General features: G+C 39.1%; 1 long non-coding RNA gene across 2 annotated transcripts in view; it reads right to left on the bottom strand.

Annotated features, from left to right (window-relative positions):
- Positions 1 to 13,870, bottom strand: part of LOC141386170 (uncharacterized) — a 197,707-nt gene that overhangs the window by 48,985 nt on the left and 134,852 nt on the right. The window lies entirely within an intron of this gene.

The following is a 13,870-nucleotide window of genomic DNA, read 5'->3' as shown; positions in this document are numbered from 1 at the left end:
AAGAATGGTAAGCCAAAATTTAGGGAAAAAAAGAACATGTCACTCACTTTTTGGAAGACACTCTGCAAAAATACTTAAAGGAAAAAAAAAAAAGATTCTCAGGCAATGTCAAGGTGACTGATAAATGGGTGAATAAATGGATAAATTACCTAAAAAAGGCCCTAAAAGGATCAATCAATTAATCAATCAAGCAATCAATCAATCAAATCAACCAAACCAACCAACCAACCAACCAAACAAATCGATCAGCCAACCCACCAACCAACCAACCAACCAACCAACCAACCAACTTATATCAATTCAAACTAACCAATTAACCAACCAACTCAAATCAATTCAAACCAACCAACCAATTAAATTCAATCAACCAACCAACCAACCAACCAACCAAATCAAATCAAATCAAATCAAATCAAATCAAATCAAATCAATTCAATTCAATTCAATTTAATTCAACCAACTAACCAACCAAATAAATTCAAATCAAATCCAATCATTTCAATTCAATTCAATTCAATTTAATACAGCCAACCAACCAACCAACTCAACTCAACTCAACTCAACCAAATCAAATCAAATCAAATCAAATCAAATCAAATCAAATCAAATCAAATCAAATCAAATCAAATCAAACAAAATCAAATCAAATCAAATCAAATCAAATCAAATCAAATCAAATCAAACAAAATCAAATCAAATCAAATCAAATCAAATCAAATCAAACCAACCAAATTAACCAATCACAGACATTTATTTGAGTTTATGACACTTTTTATTTTATTGTTCATCTCTTTACTTTTGCTTTTCTACTTTTATCTATTTTTCAATAAATTCAAAAATGATTTTTCAACTCACGTTTTCAACTGATCCATGAAAAGCTGTCTGCTGTTTGAACAAGGCAAGCGATTCCAAATCAAATTCTCCAATCCTTAGTTATTTTTGAAATAAAATATTTATTTAATATTTTTAAAATAATTTTTTTTTAAATAATTTTTTTTCAGGAAAACAGTTGACATGGCAAAATCCACTCATTATAATCAGAACATATTTTATTTTCTGCCTGCAAATCAACATTGACATGATTGTGAATCTGTGTGCACTAAATTGCAAATAAAAATGACATATTTTGCTCATTATGTTTTTTTTTCTTTTCTTTTTTTTCAGTACAAAATATCAAAACTTTCTTAAGCAGAGATGCATGTACTTAAAGTACTTAGTATCTTTGACGTTTATTTCTATAGGCTTATATCATGGGGGCCACAATTGCATCTCACAGCAAGAAGGTCTCTGGTTTGAGTGCCAGCTGGGTCAGAGGGCATTTCTGTGTGGAGTTTGCATGTTCTTTCTGTGTTCGCGTGGGTTTCCTTTGGGTGCTCCAGTTTTCCCCACAGTCCAAAGACATGCTATAGGAATTAAAAAAGTTATATTTTTGCACCTGAAAGGGTCCATAATGGATACAAATATTTGTACCTATATTTTTGGTACACTACAGTACTAAGGCACTACTAAGGTACACTACTGTATTTTTCAGGTACTAACATACTGTAACTTTAAGTTCCCGTAATAGACTCTTTAGCTCAGGGGTGTCAAACTCAGTTCCTGGAGGGCCTTAGCCCTGCACAGTTTAGTTCCAATCCTGCAACAACACACTAAAGCTGCGATCACGCTAGAGTTTGAGCTTGCAAAATTGTGTCTTTTGTCTCTGCGAAAAGGGGCGGGATTAAACAAGATGATTAGACAAAAAAGCAAGCGATTGGTCCATGTTTTAAATTTCTGTCCAGAGAGGTCATGGTTTGATCCTTGAGTGGTCTCATGCACTCAAGTAATGAGATTTCGCAGGTCAGAATTCACCAAGCTTAAACTTTCCAACGCATCGATCTGTGAAACTTGACGCACAAGCCTGCGTTTCCGGTCTGATGCATTTGCATACGTATGAATGTGTGAAGTCCAGTGTGACCGCAGCTTGACCTGTAGGTTTCAATCAAGCCTGAAGGACTCAATCAGGTGTGTTCAATTTGGGTTGTAACTAAATTGTGCAGAGCTGCAGCCATCCAGGATCTGAGTTTGACACCTATGCTTTATTTACAAAATATACCTTTTAAAAAGGTACTGCTCCAGTGACAGCTTTTGTACTGTACCTATCTATTTCTAAAAGTGTTTGGCGCCTACCATTCACCAGCTAAGGAACTTCAACCAGCCACCACCTATATAGATTAAACCATTGTCAATGTGAACAGCCCTTTATAATCCACTTAACCTCTGCACATCCAGCAATGATAAACGCAGAGCCAAGGTGCAATAAAAGCAAGTTCTGCACCCCATCTGTTGATAATCCAGCTTGTTTTCGCTCGATGCTCTCGCCTCTATCTCTGACTAAAGATAGTGTCTCCCTGATGTCCCCTCCCCATAAGTTTGCCTTTGCAACCAATTATCTTTTTGCCCTCTATCTGCAGTGATTAATATTAGAGGGCTGTCCCCTTTATATGTGCAATGAATCATTTTAGCCGCACCGTCGGGGGTGTTTCGTAGCCTAAAAAAAGCAAGCCCCCTTACAAAGATTTGATATCTGGGAATGCTATAATCTTGGGGAAAAAGCATAAGAGTATTGATCAGCTCTGGGAGTCTCTTGGCAGGAAGAAAAGGGGTCTAAAGATGCCGCAGTCCTGTAGCATCCGGTCAACATCCAGCGTGCAGCTGATAAGGCCTGTGCTGAATTTCGTTTTACAGCCAGATACATGCAGAGATGGGATGCCTCACCTGCTAATGCACTCGCTCAACACCAGTAGCCAAATCCATAGGGGGGCTTGGGGATCCAACTATCTCCGCCAACAATAAACCCTTAGGACATTAAGGTGCGCTTGGAATATATGTGTATGCTAGTTCTTGGTAATAAGCACAAATCACATGCTGAAAAACTCATCTGTGTGGTATAGTTATCAGGCAAGGATTAAAGAACATTACAGGATGTGCAGAGAGCAGAAAATGAAACAGTGCCTATGAAATATTTGCAGTGGAAGGTACTGGTTGATGAATATAAAACATCAGCTTCTGACTTATTTATATTTACGTATTATTCCAGTTTTGCCAAGACAGGAGGTTTGGATGTGCTGTAGGTTTTGCAGAGGATACCAGTCTCTGGAGGAGGGAATTGGAGTCAACTAACAGCACAGGGGGCGAGGCAGTGGCACAGTAGGTAGTGCTGTCGCCTCACAGCAAGAAGGTCGCTGGTTCGAACCTAGGCTCAGTTGGTTTTTCTGTGTGGAGTTTGCACATTCTCCCTGCCTTCGCGTGGGTTTCCTCTGGGTGCCCCGGTTTCCCCCACAGTCCAAAGACATGTGGTACAGGTGAATTAGGTAGGCTAAATTATCCGTAGTATTTGAGTGTGTGTGTGAATGCGTGTGTGGATGTTTCCCAGAGATGGGTTGCGGCTGGAAGGGCATCTGCTGCGTAAAAACTTGCTGAATAAGTTGGCGGTTCATTCCGCTGTCGCGACCCTGGATTACTAAAGGGACTAAGCTGACAAGAAAATGAATGAATGAATAACAGCACAGGTTTAGGCTGTAATCCAGGGGTGCCTAAATTTGGTCCTGTAGGGCCGGTGTCTTGCAGATTTTAAATCCAACCCCAATAAGACACACCTGGGCTGTTTCTTAATTATAAGAACGCTAAGAACAGACTTGCATTCTTGTGGAGACTGATCTTGCCAAGTTACCTGGGAAGAACAAACTCTGGAGACAGCGAGAACACAGAACACGTTCTCTGAGAATCTTTATGCCTTTATTAAGATTTTCATGGTAATGTTTACTGTTACCGTTTCAATTAGGGATAGATTTTTTTTTTTGGATTCCTATTTGCTCAAATTATAAAAGAAAAACTCCACAATATTTAGAAAAATAGTGTGTGACTGATAACGGCAGCCAGAAGAGAGAACAACATCAAAATTGCTGTCCCGTCCATAGACATTGCATTACAAATACCGTGCATTCATTCATTTTCTTTCGGCTTAGTTCCTTTATTAATCTGGGGTCTGCACAGCGGAATTAACCGCCAACTTATCCAGCGTATGTTTTATGCAGCGGGTGCCCTTCCAGCTGGAACCTATTTCTGGGAAAGCATAAGCAGTAATTAATATTATTTATTAAGTTTTGTAATTTGATGAAAAGATGATATAATACAAAGTGTAGATTTATAAATGTTCATATCACATCCAAATGTCTTGGATGAGACATTAAACGGAGGTTTTGACTCTGTGGTCATTAAAACTCCCATGGCTCTTGTCAAGAGTAGGGATGTAATGCTGGTGTCCTGGCCAAATTCCCTTATTCTCTATCCCCATTTCCACTATTTTTTAAGGAATTACATTTCTGCTAATATTTTTCTAAATTTCCTGACATGGTATACATGTTTGGCCCTCATGAGGGAATGACAGAGTTGAATCATAGCTACGAACCAATTGAGTAGAGCTCAGTGTTTACTGTACAGACTGTACAGTGTGAGCACATGAATCATGAGCTTTGGCTTTACAGAACATCGCATATGATATTCCCATACAGTGTAATATGATACCTGGTAATCACATGGAATTCATACTTGGTATGTCTGGCTTATACAAAGTCTTAGCCAAATCAGAACTAACCATATGATTTTGTTAGCTTACATTGCTAGTTTTGTGGTATTCAATCTCCCGAAAATTATCTCCCGGAAATTGCGCGTCTCCCTTCCGGTCCTCAGATAAGTCACCCTACTTACCCCTCACTGCCAGATCCCTCCTCACTCTTCAGACACGTCACGCACACTCTGTCAACACCCCCCCCAAGTCTTCACATACGTCACCCCACCACCACTCTTCAAATGTTTTACAGAGCAGAACTCCTGCAACCTTCCACAAATCACAACACTCTCATCCGGGAATGACTATTCTCAACTTGGGTAGTCTGCATCTGTCTGAGGTATTGAGCATGGCTAACATACACACCCAGAAATAAAGGTTTCTGAATGAAACTTTACTTCTTCCAATCAGCTCACATTGCTAGTTTTGCGGTAAACAATTAATCTGTGCATGTCATTAAGAAAAATAAAATAATTTGCCCTTATAATCTAAAACTAAAATCTGAAAATGCACTTCCTGTTTCTTTTCAGGTAAATTCTCACATTACATCTGCAGACATCCCAAGTCTAACGCAAGTTCTAATGTAAGTTCTAAAGCAAGTTCAATGCATTTGCAGAAGACTCCTGGATGCCCGCAAACGAGTGATAATCTCCAGGAAATTGCACGTCTCCCTCCCGGTACTTGAATAAGTCACCCTACTCACCCCTCACCACAGGATCCCTCTTCACTCTTCACCCCCCCTTAAACACTCTTTAAATGATTTACATAGCAGAACTCCTGCAATCTCCCGCAAATCACGACACTCTCACCCGGGAATGACTATTCTCATTTTGGTATGTCTGCAACTGTCTTGGGTATTGAGCATGGCTAACATACACACCCAGAAATAAAGGTTTCTGAATGAAACTTTACTTCTTCCAATCAGCTTGCAGTAAAAAAAAAAAAAACACAAGCCACACCCACTGGTTTTTTTCATTTAATATTCAGTTTCTTTAGGAACTACATCACAATGCGGAACAAAATAAGTGATTACAGCTTCCGGTTCATGCAAACTTTAAAGCTGTTACTTGCCAGCTTTGGCAAAGGTTGAAAACTGCACAAGCTACATCAGATAAAAAAAAAAAAAACTTTTCTATTAAACAATATAACATAAATATCTGAAATTGAATTAATTGTTCATTTTATTTGAGACTTTATATAACCCTTAACAACAGCCAGCATTTCAGCCATTTTCCCCCATCTCTCCCTCTCTCTCTCTGTTTGTCTGCACTTCAGCATTACCCATTACTGATGGCCAATATGATGTTCAACTCAACAAAATGTTTCTTTGTGCCTTTTCTCAGTACAGAAAGGGACTCTGGGACATGGCGGGATGAATCAAGATAATTGCCTGATTGATTTTTTTTTTCCTCCAGTTCTCTAAGCACTTGGCCGGGCATGATTTGTTTAGGGAGTGAAATGGGTTAGGAGCTTTTAAAACGCATGCGAATGCACACACACAGGCACACACATACACAACATGCCGGTCTCATAGGGGCAAACAATAGTTCACAAGATGTCATTTGGTTCACCTAAATTACATTTGCAGTGACAGGCACACACAGTAAGTAGATTTGTGCATGGTGTGCGCTTTACAATCCCCTAACCTAGTTCATTTGTGGGAGACGCATCTTTTCCACTATGTACACACAAATAATTGTGTGTTTGCGCTTCTCATCTTCTTTCCGAGGCTAGCTGACATTAATAGGACCTGCCCAGGCACAGCTCTTGTCCCACTGAGTGCATCAGAGATGAGTGGGGAAGGAGAGGCCGTTCTCTCACCACCTGATTACAGCAGATCCTTCAGGAGCAGATGGAGCTCACCCTTCATACAGACTCATGCCAGGGGAGAATGTGCATGCTCTCTGCCTCTGTAGATCCAGAGTCGCGAACGCTCTATAAATATAACAGAAAAATTGGGATGCAAAGCCGAGCCATGTGCTGGTTCTGTGAGACCCGTGAACCTCAAATGAACACAGAGCCTCTCTTTTTCCTCACACTGTGACTCAGAGACTCTTTTGAAAGGCTGGAGGAACAGAAGTGGTGACAAATTTGCGGTTTTTGAGCAGAAAGATCGGAACTGATGCAAATGGGGGCCATGGATGTCAAGATTTAGCTTCTTTTTCCAAATGACGAAAGTCACAGCAAATGCAGTCGTAACTGAGCCCTAGAATTAAAGTCAAAACAAAATTAAAAACCGGTCCTGTTTAGTTTGAATGCACATTCTAAATTAGGAAAATGTCTAATCTGTAATCAAAATGTATTAATGTGCTCGGCCTCTAAAAGGATTTGCATTCAGCCTGGTTCGATTCTGCATTGTAACGGCCACTTTTCACAATCCATTTAATTCCTAATGGATAAAATTAAGTCTCGCCCCACATTTCTCCTTATTGAATATTCTCTTTTTCTCATAAATACATGTCAAATTACAGAAAAAACAACACATTTATTGTTGGCTTTCAGCAGGAGAAAAGCTAAATATATTGATATATTACTTTTTATTCATTGATTTTTCTTCAGCTTAGTCCCTTATTTATCAGGGGTCACCACAGCGGAATGAACCACCAAATATTACATGTTTTACCCAGCAGATGCCCGCAAGCCGATACTAAGAAACACCCATACACTCTTGCACACTACCAGTTTAGTTTATTCAATTCACCTATAGTGCAAGTCTGAGAAGTGGGGGAAACCTGAGCACCTGTAGGAAACCTACACAAACACAGGGAGAACATGCAAACTTCACACAGAAATGCCAACTGGTCCAGCTAGGACTCGAACCAGCGACCTTCTTGCTGTGAGGCAACAGTGCAACCCACTGAGCCACAGTGCTGCCCAAAATATTGCTTTATATATATAATCTTATATATATAAGAGCTTATTTGTGCACAGCCTAATATTTTGACAGCATTTCTCTAAGTATCTCATGATCCTACAAAACATTCTAATATGCTGATCTGATGTCAAGAAACACTCTAAATGATCAGCTTTGCATTACATGCTTTATGTTTAATGGGAAGTGGGCTTTTGCTCTACGAACATTAGAACATGTGCACATAATATATACACTCACTTGCCACTTTATTAGGTACACTTTACTTGGACCCCCTTTTGCCTTCAGAACTGCCTTAATCCTTTAAGATTCAACAAGGTCCTGGGAAGATTTTGGTCCATATTGACATGATAGCATCATGCAGTTGCTGCAGATTTGTCGGCTGCGCATCCATGATGTGAATCTCCCATTCCACCACATCCCACAGGTGCTCTATTGGATTCAGATCGGGTGACTGTGGAGGCAATTTGAGTACAATGAACTTATTGTCATGTTCAAGAAACCATTCTGAGATGATTCCTGCTTTATGACATGTCACGTTATCCTGCTGGAAGAAGTCATCTGAAGATTGGTACACTGTGGTCATAAAGGGATGGACATGGTCAGCAACAATACTCAAGTAGGCTCAATTAGTATTAATGGGCCCAAAGTCCGCCAAGAAAATGTCCCCACACCATTACACCACCACCAGCAGCCTGAACCATGGATACAAGGCAGAATGAATCCAAACTTTCATGTTGTTGATGCCAAATTCTGACCCTACCATCCAAATTGTGCAGCAGAAATTGAAACTCATCAAAACAGGCAAAGTTTTTTCAATATTCTATTGTCCAATTTTGGTAAGCCTGTGCAAATTATTGCCTCAGTTTTCTGTTCTTAGCTGACAGGAGTGGCACTCGGTGTGGTCTTCTGCTGCTGTAGCCCATCTGCCTCTAGGTTGGATGTGTTGTGCATTCAGAGATGCTCTTCTGTACACCATCAACGAATGGTTACTTGAGTTACTGTTGCCTTTCTATCAGCTGGAACCAGTCTGGCCATTCTTCTCTGACCTATGGCATCAGCGAGGCACTTGCGCCCACAGAACTGCCGCTCACTGGATATTTTCTCTTCTTCAGACCATTCTCTGTAAACCCTAGAAATGATTGTGTGTGAAAATCCCAGTAGATTGGCAGTTTCTAAAAATCTCAGACCAGCTTGTCTGGCACCAACAACCATACCACGTTCAAAGTATCTTAAATCCCCTTTCTTCCCCATTCTGATGCCCAGTTTGAACTGCAGCAGATCGTTTTGACCATTTCTACATGCCTAAATGCATTGAGTTGCTGCCATGTGATTGGCTGATCAGAAATTTGTGTAAACGAGCAGTTGGACAGGTGTTCCTAATAAAGTGATTGGTGAGTGTAAGTTATTACAGACATAGCTAATCTGCAATTTTATTGCACACATCAAGTATATGACAATTAGATTATACTTATCTAGTGACTCAGATAACAGCAAGGGGTGAGATAATGCTAACAGTGTTTACCTGATTTATGATAACTAATGACAAAATTTCTGATTAAGCATGTTCCAGTATTCTTTACATTGCAAAGAATCAGACACTTTGTACTTCTATAGTCAACTCCAGGTAGACTGCAATGCTGAAACATTGTATTGCTGTCTTGTGAGCATTTCATAAATTTTGGCTTTACCTTAAGCCTTTTCACTTGCACAAAAGAAACAATGCTTACTAGTTATGCGTGCCTCTTTCTTTTTTAAAAATTAATTTAGTTTGACCTTGCTGAATAAAGAATTCATCGCATTTTCTGAGCAATAACACATGTGATGCTTGTGTTAGCCATTGCTTTAATGAAGAACTGTATGAGAAACTGTAAAACATCACAAAAAACTTGCTGTAAAACTTATCCTGAAATGACACGGTGCAATTTAAGCTGTCGTTAGCATATATATATATATACACACATACACACACACACACATATATATATGTGTGTGTGTGTGTGTGTGTGTATTTAGCAATCCACTATAAAACCCCAGGACAAAGTCAAATTTATTACCCCCACAATGCCTGATTTTGTCACCAAATGGGTTTAGGAAGGAAGGAAGCATGAGAGAGAGGGAGAGAAATCAGCAAAGTTCAAATTTTCTCCTTTCCCATATCTGAGATTTCCACAGAGGAGTTTGAGGGTCCCTCAAGGGCCAGTTCTCTGATAGTCTAAATTAAAGAACTGAAAGCTCACACACATTTCAGCCTGTTCCTCAGCAGTCCGGTTGTTAGACTGGTAGTTAATTGGGAACTATGTATTAAACCTGTGGGATTGCTGAGCCAGGAGGACCCTCGAGGCCCCAGCTGACCGCAGGAGAACTTTTGGCCGGGAGGAAACAACACACCGGCCGTCCTGATGCAGTCTGTTTGCCTACCTCAGGTTATTTAACACACTCAGTTATTATAGGCCCAGAAAATGTTCCATTCCCTGTCCCAATTTACAGGCATACTTCAGAGACTGTGTGCCCTTTTCACCCTCAAGAGTTTTTTATTTTTATTTTTTTAGAAAAGATGGGGAAAATGGTGCAAAGTACAATTTGGTGAAATTCTTTGTGTGCCGTAAACAACTTTCAAGGCCATTTAAAAACATATTTTCTCTGGCAATTTACTGTTTGTGGTTGGACTGAATTTTTAAAAATGAAACAGTGGTTACTTTTTACAAAGCAAACTAGACTAGAAATTGTTCCCTCAATCATGAAGAATATGTACAAATATCTTAATGATTTTCCAACAGATATTTAGCCCCGTGGTTTTGTTCCAAAAACCTATAGAGAGAACTGTCTTGCTTTCTACTGATTACATGAGCAGCTATCTTCTAAGGTGGTGCGAGAAGAGACAGTTAACACAAGCTTTGTGTCTAAAATCACTACTAAATTACTACAACACTATAAGTAGGTATTACATTTAATTATGAATGTTGCTGAAAATACTTTATTTCCTATTCATTCATTCATTTTCCTTTGGCCTAGTCCCTTATTTATCAGGGGTCGCCACTGATAAATATTCCAGCATATGTTTTATGCAGCAGATGCCCTTCCAACTGGGAACTTGGAAACACCCATACGCTACGGCCAATTTAATTTATTCCATTCACCTTCAGTGCATGTCTTTGGACTGTGTTGGAAACCGGAGCACCCAGAGGAAACCCATGCTAACACAGGGAGAACATGCAAACTCCACACAGAAACACCAATTGACCCATCTAGTGACCTTCTTGCCAAGAGGCGACAGTGCTAACCACTGAGCCACCATGTCACCCACTTATTTTGTCTGTAAATTTAAATCAACCCAGGCTCATTCTGAAAACGCAGTCCCGCAGATGTTTCTGAAGACATCGAAATTCATACCGGGAGAAGGTTTTTTTTTTTTTTTTTGTAGTTTTTGTTTTTGCGAATCCGCGAAATGCCGCTGTGTGCGCTTTTTCAATCTCAAATGCCTGCCGCGGGTGCCGTTCCCACCCGCGCTGTTCTCACGTGAACCAAACGGAGGGCGAAGTCGTCCAACTGAATGACTGAATGATTGACTGACCAGTCGACTGACCCACCCTCTTCCTTCCCTAAACTCAACAAATTTGACATATTGACCCGCCCGTATGCTTACTACCCTAAACCCAACCGATGGTTTAAAAACACCGTCCAGACAAAGAAAACCCCTCGTCTGATTTTTACCACCTTTTCGGATTTTACCACATTGTCACCCTGTTGTTCACTCGTTTGTTTAAATTTTTGGATTCTGTTTTTGTCTTACCCGATTTCTGGAACAGCTCTTCCCTGGACTTTAACCCAGTCATCATTGTCATCGCTGCGGTCAACTCCTCTCTGCGTCTCAAGTCCGCTGACATACACGACGAGCTAACTGGACAAACTGGTTGTGGTGGGAAAGCCAGTAAGCGGAGGTAAGTGGTCAGCCGGTAAGCGTCAAAAGGTCCGGCGTCATACCACCCGTTGCTTTAGCTTAAAACAATTCAATGCAGCCAGACGTACCTCCGGCTAGATAATTTGCGGTCTCCAGAAACGTCCGCAGGAATACGTTTTCAGAATGAGCCTGTGTTGATTTAAATAGTTGGGAAAGAAATCACATGTGTATCAGCATATTAGATTTGTGAAACCTGACGACAACACACTACTAACACAACACAACCAAGTTCAATTCCCTGGGGTGTGTAAATTATTGAAATTTGAGATTTTCTGACATGTAAATCCCTAGAAGAAGAAAGCATAGGACTGAAATCAAAGTCTCTGAGGGAGTTTAGAAAACAGAACGTACTGAAAAGAACTGCCTTTGGAGTGACTGTGTGCTTTGTAACTTTGCAGATCTTTTTCATGCTCAAACAGCAACACTAAAGGAAGTAGAAAGTGAAAAAGCATAATAAGACCCATTTAATATTACGACTATAAAAGATTTATTTGTATTTGATGTTCACACAGTTTCTTGGTTTATTTCTCATATTTATGAAGCAGATTTTGTTTGCTATTTTCATTTATAGCACTTCATTTTTGCATTGATATTTAACATCTCTTGTTTAAATACACTATGAACAGCAGTTATACGCTAATTCATTTATTTGTTCTCTATTTTCACTTGGGGATACTCAGTGCTTAGACTGTAGCTCCGCATAAGAAGTTTGGCTAGAGGAGAAATGGTCGTGCCCAACAGAGCCTGGTTTCTCTTAAGGCTTTTTTTACTTAATTTTTGTCAGTTGCTGAAGTTTGTTCCTCGCCACTGGCTTGCTTGGTTTGGGACTTGTGGAGCTGTGCATAGATGGATTTGCTCTTCAGTGTTTGGACTTTCTGCAGTGAAAATTAATTCACACTGATCTAAACAGAACTTGAACTCTGAAAACTGAACTGACAGTTTTAATTTACTACAACTTCAATGTAACCTGCTTTGACTCATCTACATTGTAAAAGTTCTATAGAAATAAAGATACATTCAATTAAATTAATATTTTTACACTGCAAAAATGCTTTTATTATTCTTAGATTTCTTGTCTTGTTACTAGTTTAAACATTGAAAAAGTCTTAAATGAAGAGTAAACAACCGATTTCTTGATTGTAGAAATAATAAATCAAAATTAAGTCTATCCTTATAACTAGCAACATAATCTTCCAATAGAGTAAGCAAAATAAATAGCTTTTATTTTGCTATGAAATAATAATATTTAACAGATTATTTTGATAGTTTTTAATGAAAAACATGTCATAATTTTTCTCAGAAAACATATTTCTAAGGGTGCTGTTGGCTTGAAATTTTCACCAGATGTTTGTAACAACCAAACAAATCCATATATATATATATATATATATATATATATATATATATATATATATATATATATATATATATATATATATATGAACCTCGGCTCAGTTGGCATATCTGTGAGGAGTTTGCATGTTCTCCCTGAGTTCACGTGGGTTTCCTCCTTGTGCTCCGGTTTCCCCCACAGTCCAAAGACATACTGCAAGTGAATTGGTTAGGCTAAATTGTATGTAGTGAATGAGTGCATGAATGTGTAAAAAAAGTCGTTATCATATGGACATGTCTAAAATGGCTTGTTCCAAAGAGCCGACCCCGCAACCATACAAGACTAAGGCCAAAGAAGAAGAAGAAGAATATATATAACAAATCTAATTAGTTTACAGACTATGTTATATGTAATAAAATGAAATGACAAAGGGAAAAGTATTGGAAACATGAAAAAAGGAGGTGTAGAAAGGCAGAGAAAGCCCAGAAAGCAGCTGATATCTTTCAGTAGTTCCTCAGCACTCAGAAACCCTCTGCCCTTCGTCATTGTAAGTTATGATTAGTTGCTTCAGTTCAACATCTACATTAGCAGGATGATGAAGAAGAAACCAGGCTGGACATTTCTGCAAGACAATGATCCCACACACAGCCAAGAAAACTCTCAAATGCTTTCAGAGAAAGAAAATAAAGCTGTAGAATGGCCCAGCAAATCGCCTGATTTTATTCAAATAGAACATAAAAATTAAGAACTCATTTGATAGACTCGACCCACAGAACCATCAAGATTTTGACACTCTGTTAAAGTCTGTGGAAACAAATAACATACATGAGCAATGCCCGTGACTTTATTCTCCATATGAGAGGCGTCTTTAAGCTGCCATCTCCAAAAAGAGCCATTTAGATAAAGTATTAAATATGTTTCAGTAGTTCTCCTTGTGTCGTTTTATTGTTATAACACAGAACTCATTTTTCAGTTTGTATTGTTTGGGTTTTTATCAACATCTGATTCAATTCCAAGTCAACAGCTCCTTTAGAAATATTATTATTACCAGGAAAACAACACAACATGTTCAATACTTATTTCCCCTATGTAGTT

Source organism: Danio rerio, chromosome 6, assembly GCF_049306965.1.
Source record: "Danio rerio strain Tuebingen ecotype United States chromosome 6, GRCz12tu, whole genome shotgun sequence".
Classification (NCBI taxonomy): Eukaryota; Metazoa; Chordata; class Actinopteri; order Cypriniformes; family Danionidae; genus Danio; species Danio rerio.
Note: the sequence above shows the minus strand (reverse complement) of the source record. Positions and strands in the feature narration are given on the sequence as shown.